We start from the raw sequence: 8,324 nt of genomic DNA, 5'->3' as shown, positions 1-8,324 counted from the left end.
TGCTGGTCAACTTTTAACCCTTATAACTCCCTAACAAAAAAAAAAATTGTTTCCAAAATTGTGCTGATGTAAAGTAGACATGTGGGAAATGTTATTTATGAACTATTTTGTGTGACATATCTCTCTGATTTAAGGGCATAAAAATACAAAATTTGAAAATTGCAAAATTTTAAAAATTTTCACCATATTTCCATTTTTTTCATAAATAATCGCAAGTAATATCGAAGAAATGTTACCACTAGCATGAAGTACAACATGTCACGAAAAAACAATCTCAGAATCAGCAGGATCCGTTAAAGCGTTCCAGAGTTATAACCTCATAAAGTGACAGTGGTCAGAATTGTAAAAATTGGCTCGGTCATTAAGTACCAAATTGGCTCTGTCACTAAGGGGTTAAGATAAGTAATGTACAGTATAAGGGTACGTTCACACAAGACTTTTTTGCTGCGTATTTTTGCTGCGTTTTTTTATGCTAATTTTCAGCTGCTTTTTACAGTACCAGCAAAGCCTATGAGATTTCAGAAATCTCATGCACACACATTGGGTTTTTGTTTGATCAGTTTTTTCTGCTTTGCTGCGTTTTTTGGACATAGGGCATGTCACTTCTTTCAGCGTTTTTGCAGCGTTTTTTCACCCATTGACTTGAATGGGTGATGAAAAAAACGCTGCAAAAACGCATGTAGCATTATTTGCTGCGTTTTTTGTGCAGAAAAATCATGGCCAGCAGGAAGTGATCTCACAGCCAAGAGCTTAGGGGTGTGGTTAGTGAGCTGTGAAGAGCCATTGTGAGGTGTGAAGAGCCATTGTGAGGTGTCCTGATTGTGATCTATTGTGAGGGAGTTCCTGGTAGTGAGGTGTGAAGAGCCATTGTGAGCCATTGTGAGGTGTGAAGAGCCATTGTGAGGTGTCCTGATTGTGATCTATTGCGAGGGAGTTCCTGGTAGTGAGGTGTGAAGAGCCATGGTGAGGTGTCCTGATTGTGATCTATTGTGAGGGAGTTCCTGGTAGTGAGATGTGAAGAGCCATTGTGAGGTGTCCTGATTGTGATCTATTGTGAGGGAGTTTCTGGTAGTGAGGTGTTAGCCATGTCTTGGTATAGGAGGATGAGCATTGATGTTTCCCAACTAATCATGGAGGTAATATTTTTTTTAATTTGTGATATATCTATCTATCCGATTGTTTGCAATGGTACACTTTGCGATGCTCATGTGCTGTTATGTACATGTTCATGTGTTCTGCATGTGTATGTTTGTATCTTCCTTGTCATGAATGTTGGCTTCATTTCATCTTGCATTTGGTAATTACTTTTTCATTTATTTTTCCAAGGTGGAAGCAATGCCTGTAATTTGGGATGTAGCTTGCCCAAACTACAGTGATCGTCAAAAAAAGGCCGATGCATGGCATGTAATTCGCCGTAAATTGTTCCCCCGCTGGGATGAAGGCGATGCTAAGCTCCACTGGGGTCACTCAACTTTATTATCAAGCACAAATAGACAAAAAAACGCACCAAAACCGCACAAAAAACGCATCTATTATAAGCAGCTGAAAATTGGCATAAAAAAGCAGCAAAAATACGCAGCAAAAATACGCAGCAAAAATACGCAGCAAAAAAGTCCTGTGTGAACTTACCCAAAAAACGCACCAAATACGCACCAAAAAAACGCACCTAAATTAGCATTAAAAAACGCAGCAAAAATACGCAGCAAAAAAGTCCTGTGTGAACGTACCCTAAGATGTATAGTGCAGGGCATAGTATTAAAGGTAGTATAGAATGTAGTTAGGTGACTGTAATTTAGGTAGCAATGTTAGGGTAAGATACAGTTAATGTTTGGGAACAGCCCATAGTGGGAAGAACTTAGTCTTAGGGAAAGAGAATACTTCCTGTAGTTATTTAGTTAGTGCAAGTTCAAATGCAAATAGGAAATGCAAAGTGAGCAGAGCTGCCTTAAGGGTGAACCGGAGTGAGTGGAGACTAAGGACAGTTGAATAGCAAGATCCTGCAGTAACCAATGTGACAGCGTGGCCTTCCAGAAAAGGGTCCTTGAAAAGGGAGACGAGTCACGAAAAACCACGAGCTTGCAAATGTCGAAGGTAATGGACCTAACCAGGACCAAATTTGTGGAACTAGTGGGGGTCCCGATTGCTAGCTACAGGGTGTCAGTAGTGGAAGAAATAGGGTTGTAATGGAGTAGAGTGATACAGTGTGCCTCACTAGCCCTGGAGTAGACTACAGAGGAAGGATATTGTGTGAAAGAAAATGCTTCATATTGTTAAGGAAAGTCCATAAGACTTTGTACCCTCTGTCCCTTGTACATAACCCTTACCAAGTTACCGTTAAGTAAAGACTTTGTTTTTATTACGACAGTCTCCTTTATTGAACAGTGGAACCTACGGTCCTGTCCAAACAACACCATTGGCTACAGGTGGCCAGCATGGCCCTCACAGCATGAGTATAAACACCCAGCCAGGACCCATACTCTCATAAAGTGCGCCAGGTCGTAAGTGGAGACAAGTGCCTAGCCTATGGCTACCACCCAGCGCTACGCTTGGCATAGTCAGCAGGATCGAGTCTTGCATCTGAAGTAACCACCCAGTGCAAAGAAGACTTGAGTGATCTGGAAAATGGCAACCGTCGAGCGGTCTAAGATAGCTTCGAGCAAAGACTGCAAGATGATGGTGAGTGGCGCAAAACAGTGAGACGCACCCGCCCATCTTGGATGTGAAAAAGGCAAAAGGGCAGGAAGCGAAATCCAGCCCTTCACCAGATATTAGAAAAAATTGGAGTCTGGCTCAACAGGACTGTATTTTCCTTTTCTTTTTATTTTTCAAAACAAAATATAGTGCATACAAAAGAAAAATTTACATGGTCGACATGACCCAGTCCACCAGGCAGTCTTAGGGTATCGTTACACAAAACGATTTACCAACGATCACGACCAGCGATACGACCTGGCCGTGATCGTTGGTAAGTCGTTGTGTGGTCGCTGGGGAGCTGTCACACAGACAGCTCTCCAGCGACCAACGATGCCGAAGTCCCCGGGTAACCAGGGTAAACATCGGGTTACTAAGCGCAGGGCCGCGCTTAGTAACCCGATGTTTACCCTGGTTACCATCATAAATGTAAAAAAAAAAAAACCGTACATACTCACATTCCGGTGTCCGTCAGGTCCCTCGCCGTCTGCTTCCCGCACTGACTGAGTGCCGGCCGTAAAGTGAAAGCAGAGCACAGCGGTGACGTCACCGCTGTGCTCTGCTTTTACTTTCCGGCAGTCAGTCAGTGCGGGAAGCAGACGGCTAGGGACCTGACGGACACCGGAATGTGAGTATGTACGGTTTTTTTTTTTTTACATTTACGATGGTAACCAGGGTAAACATCGGGTTACTAAGCGCAGCCCTGTGCTTAGTAACCCGATGTTTACCCTGGTTACAAGCGAACGCATCGCTGGATCGGTGTCACACACACCGATCCAGCGATGACAGCGGGAGATCCAGCGACGAAAGAAAGTTCCAAACGATCTGCTACGACGTACGATTCTCAGCAGGGTCCCTGATCGCTGCTGCGTGTCAGACACAGCGATATTGTATGGATATCGCTGGAACGTCACGGATCGTACCGTCGTAGCGACAAAAGTGCCACTGTGAGATGGTACCCTTACTCATGAGGATACAGATTTCTTGAAGGAGAACCGACAAAGACATATAGTATATGTCAATGCCCATTCTGTCTGATTCAGCACCATTGCATCCCATGCATCCCATGGCCACAGTGCAGTCAGCTGACATGTGCCCCTAAGAATCGTGGGTGGAATTACGATCCACCCACGGATGTTAACATGTTAAATGCTGCTGTCAATCTCCGACAGCAGCATTTAACATGGCCACACCAGAAGCGCGTCACTAATCCCACCCATCGGCACCCGTGTCATATGACCGTGGGGCACTGATATGGGCTCGCATGACAACCCGGGTCAGCAGGAGACCACTGTGGTGGTCACTGCCAACCTGCTATAAGCGCCGCCCTGTGGCTGGCGCTCATAGCAGATGATCATTTTAGCTTCAGCCTTGCTATGCGTAGCACAGGCGATCGGATGATAGCAGCTTCTATTCTCCCATGGAGACTATTGAAGCACGTACAAAGTAAAAAAAAAATATTTAAATATTAAAAAAGTGAAAAAATTATAAAAGTTCAAATCAACCCCCTTTTTCCCCATTCAAAATAAAACAATAATAACTATAAATATACATATTTGGTGTTGCAACTTTCAGAAACGCCAAATCTATCAAAATATAAAAATAAATCAGATTGGAAAACGGCATAATAATAAAAAAAAAAAATCGAAAGCGCCAGAATTACGTTTTTGGGTCGCCACAACTTTGCAATAAAATGCAATAACAGGCAATCAAAACATTTATCTACCCTAAAATTGTATCAATAAAAATGTCAGCTCGGCATGCAAAAAATAAACCCTCACCCAGCCCCAGATCCCGAAAAATGGAAAAGCTATTTGTCTCAGAAAATGGCATCATTTTTATTTTTACCTTTTTCAAACTTGGATTTTTTTTTCACCACTTAAATAAAATAGAACCTATACATGTTCAGCATCTGTGAACTTGTAATGACCCAGAGAATCATAATGGCAGGTCAGTTTAGTATTTAGTGAACATGGTAAAAAAAAAACCAACTAAATTTGAAACTGCACTTTTTTTGCAATTTCACCGCACTTTGAATTTTTTTTCCCAGTTTCCAGTACATGATATGGTAAAACCAATGGTGTCTTTCAAAAGTACAGTAAAACTCGTTCTGCAAAAAGCAAGCCCTCACAGGCCACTTTGACAAAAAAAATTAAAAAGTTATTGCTTTGGAAAGAAGGGGAGCAAAAAACAGAAACGCAAAAACAGAAAACCCCAAGGTTGTGAAGGGGTTAATGTTTTCTATGTGCTCGGATGGTTGAGGACAGCCATCATTAAAAAGGATCGCAAGGGTGGTGGACTGGACCGTCGCATTGCTACCCCTGAAGACACCAATCGTGTGTATGTGCCTCCTGTTATGTATAGTAAGATAAATAATGTATAGTACAGCATGTATAGTGTAGTGGGCATAGTATTATAGGTAGTATAGGTGACTGTAATTTAGGTAGTGATGTTAGGGTAAGAAAAGATAAAGTTAATGTTTGGGATCTTTCTTTAGTTATTTAGTTAGTGGACGTTTAAGTGCGAAAAGGAAGTGTAAAGTGAGCAGAGCTGCCTTAAGGGTGATCCAGAGTGAGTGGAGACTAAGAACAGCAGAATAGCGAGACCTTGCAGTTACAGACGAGACAGCTTGACCTTCCGGGATCCAGTAGAGGAAGAAATATGATGCAAAACTGCTGAGTGAGTAGAGAGACTTGCTGAATTGAAGCTGGGTTGTGACGAAGGAGGACAAAACAATGTGCCTCACTAGTCATGGAGTACACTACAGAGGAAGGATACTATGTGAATGAAAATGTTCAGTATTGTAAATGAAATGTCCATAAGGCTTTGTACCCGCTATCTCTTGTACATAACTCTTACCAAGTTACCATTCAATAAAGATTTTGTTTTTGAACGGCAGTCTCAGTTAATTGAACAGTGGAACCTATGGTCCTGGTCAGCCTACACTATCGGCTAAAGGCTGCCTGCACCGGCGTAAAGGTACCGTCACACTCAGCGACGCTGCGGCGATATAGACAATGAGCCGACCTAAACTAGATCGCTGTAGCGTCGCTGTTTAGGTCGCTGTAGAGACGTCAAAAACAGCAACTCCAGAACGATGCAGGAGCGATCCAGTGACGTAACGGCGACTCACTTCTCTGTTGTGTATCCGCTTTTTGGGCTCCCCTGGTGGTTGCTGGTGGTATTGGTGACTTGTTTGCACTTTGCTGCTTCTGTTCACCTGCTTCCATCAGCGTTTGGGAGTTTCCTATTTAGCCTTGCTCTCCAGTCATTTCCTTGCCGGTCATCATTGTAACCAGAGCCTTCGGTTGCATGTTCCTGCTACTAGTCTGCTGATCAGCTAAGTGGACTTTGTCCTTTTGTTTTGTATCTTTTGTCCAGTTTGCAGTTTTTGTAATTCTCTGTAGCTGGAAGCTCTTGCGGGCTGAAATTGCCACTCCTGTGTCATGAGTTGACACAGGAGTCTTAAAGTAATTTCAGGATGGTTTTTGAAAGGGTTTTCAGTTGACCGTGAAGTCCTCTTTTGTATCCTTCTGCTATCTAGTAAGTGGACCTCTCTTTGCTAAATCTACTTTCATACTGTGTATGTCTTTTCCTCTTAATTCACCGTTATTACATGTGGGGGGCTGCTATCATCTTTTGGGGTATTTCCCTAGAGGTAAGCCAGGTCTGTTCCTTCCTCTACCAGGCGTAGTTAGTCCTCCGGCTGGCGCGTGGCATTTAGGAAGCCGTAGGTATGCTCCCTGGCTACTATTAGTTGTGTGGTAGATTTAGCTCACGGTCAACTCGAGTTTCCATCACCCGAGAGCTCGTTCGTTATTTATATGTTTGTTACGTTCCCTTGCCATTGGGAACCATGACACTTCTCATTCTCGCTGGTTGTTAGCTCCATGTCAAACAGCCGGAGTGTACTGACTGGCTAGAAGGAGACGCTGCGACGCCCCCTATGCTCGTTGCTGGTGTCGTTGCTTTTGATGGCAAACATGACGATACACGCCAACCTGGCGACGAAATAAAGTTCTGGACTTCTAGCTCTGACCAGCGATGGCACAGCGGGATCCAGATCGCTGCTGCGTGTCAAACACAACGAGATCGCTATCCAGGACGCTGCAACGTCACGGATTGTTGTTGTTCTCTTTGCAAAGTTGCTGAGTGTGACGGTACCTTATAATAATAATAATAATCTTTATTTTTATATAGCGCTAACATATTCCGCAGCGCTTTACAATTTTGCACACATTATCATCGCTGTCCCTGATGGGGTTCACAATCTAAATTCCCTATCAGTATGTCTTTTGAATGTGGGAGGAAACCGGAGTACCCAGAGGAAACCCACGCAAACACGGAGAGAACATACAAACTCTTTGCAGATGTTATCCTGAGTGGGATTAGAACCCAGGACTCCAGCGCTGCAAGGCTGCTGTGCTAACCACTGCGCCACCATGCTGCCCACAGCATGAATCCAAGCACCAAGCCAGGACCTACACTTATGTAGTGCGCAGTGGCATAAAGGGAGATGAATGCCTTGCCCGCAGCTACCGCCCCGCTTCGCGCTACAGCAGGACAGCATGGGATCACAACTGCTGATTTTTGTAAAGTAAAATATATTTAAAAAACAAGCAGCAAATGCTTTTACTTGAAAGGTGGTAATAATTTCTGGACTTAACTCTATATGATATATAGTATTTTGTCCAGTCCAGAAATTCATAATTACTGAATTACTGCTTTGAATAATTAGTGTAATACATTTTTCAAGGGTAAAATACAATTAAAAACCACTGCTTATCAAGAGCATCAAATTAGTTTTTCAGGGGCCCCCAATTGTAATTTTAATTGAGTTGCATGCAAATTAGTCCCTCTGTTGCAGTGCATAAGGAACTTGCTACTTAAAAAAATCAAGACTGCTGGCATTTTGATTTAGGATTAATTGTCACCTTTTTACTTTGAAATTAGCTATTTACAAACACCAAAGCCCCTTCTAGAATTCAAATTTACATGATAAACACAGTAACAGCAGAAGTCCCTATTTACTGTGCACAAGATTGGAGGGGGGGGGGGAGGGACAGGATGCATAATATCAGGGTAAGTTGCTCTTTAAGGGGAAGTGAGTTGTCTTAATGCTTGAAGTTGAAATAAGAAAGTGATTAAAACTAAAAAGAAAAAAAATGTAATAGAAAGAAAATAAAATTTGCTAGGCATTGGCTCGATTAGTATATGCAATTGTGCAAAAATATACAGAATATTTTGTAAATGTAGGAAGTAAAAACTTGAAAATAAATCTGCTACACTTTGGAGATGTGAAAACAGTACAGAGGGGAAAAAAAAGTATTTAGCCAGCCACCAATTGTGCAAGTTCTCCCACTTAAAAAGATGAGAGAGGCCTGTAATTGACATCATAGGTAGACCACAACTATGAGAGTAAGGCCGGGATCACACATACGCGAGATACGGCCGAGTCTCGCAGGTGAAAACCCAGCTCTGGCGCCGGCACTCCGGAGCGGAGCGTGCGGCCGCACAGCAATACATGGAGCTGCACGCTCCGCTCCGGAGTGCCAGAACCAGAGCTGGGTTTTCACCTGCGAGACATGGCCGTATCTCGCATATGTGTGATCCCGGCCTTAAAATGAGAAAAC

The 8,324-nt window shown here is 43.1% G+C and overlaps 1 long non-coding RNA gene across 2 annotated transcripts in view; it reads left to right on the top strand.

Moving 5' to 3' along the window:
- The first annotated feature begins 687 nt into the window (after positions 1-687).
- The window catches only part of LOC143818446 (uncharacterized), a 28,230-nt gene continuing 20,593 nt past the window's right edge, over positions 688-8,324 (top strand). The window contains exons 1-3 of one of the 2 annotated variants that reach the window (XR_013224553.1): positions 688-1,136; positions 2,366-2,676; positions 5,189-5,370. This is a non-coding gene — a long non-coding RNA (uncharacterized LOC143818446). Of the gene's footprint in view, positions 1,137-2,365; positions 2,677-5,188; positions 5,578-8,324 lie in introns of those variants that run through there. The other variant, XR_013224552.1, reaches the window with a different exon arrangement.

Source organism: Ranitomeya variabilis, chromosome 3 (genome assembly GCF_051348905.1).
Source record: "Ranitomeya variabilis isolate aRanVar5 chromosome 3, aRanVar5.hap1, whole genome shotgun sequence".
Lineage (NCBI taxonomy): Eukaryota > Metazoa > Chordata > Amphibia > Anura > Dendrobatidae > Ranitomeya > Ranitomeya variabilis.
Note: the sequence above shows the minus strand (reverse complement) of the source record. Positions and strands in the feature narration are given on the sequence as shown.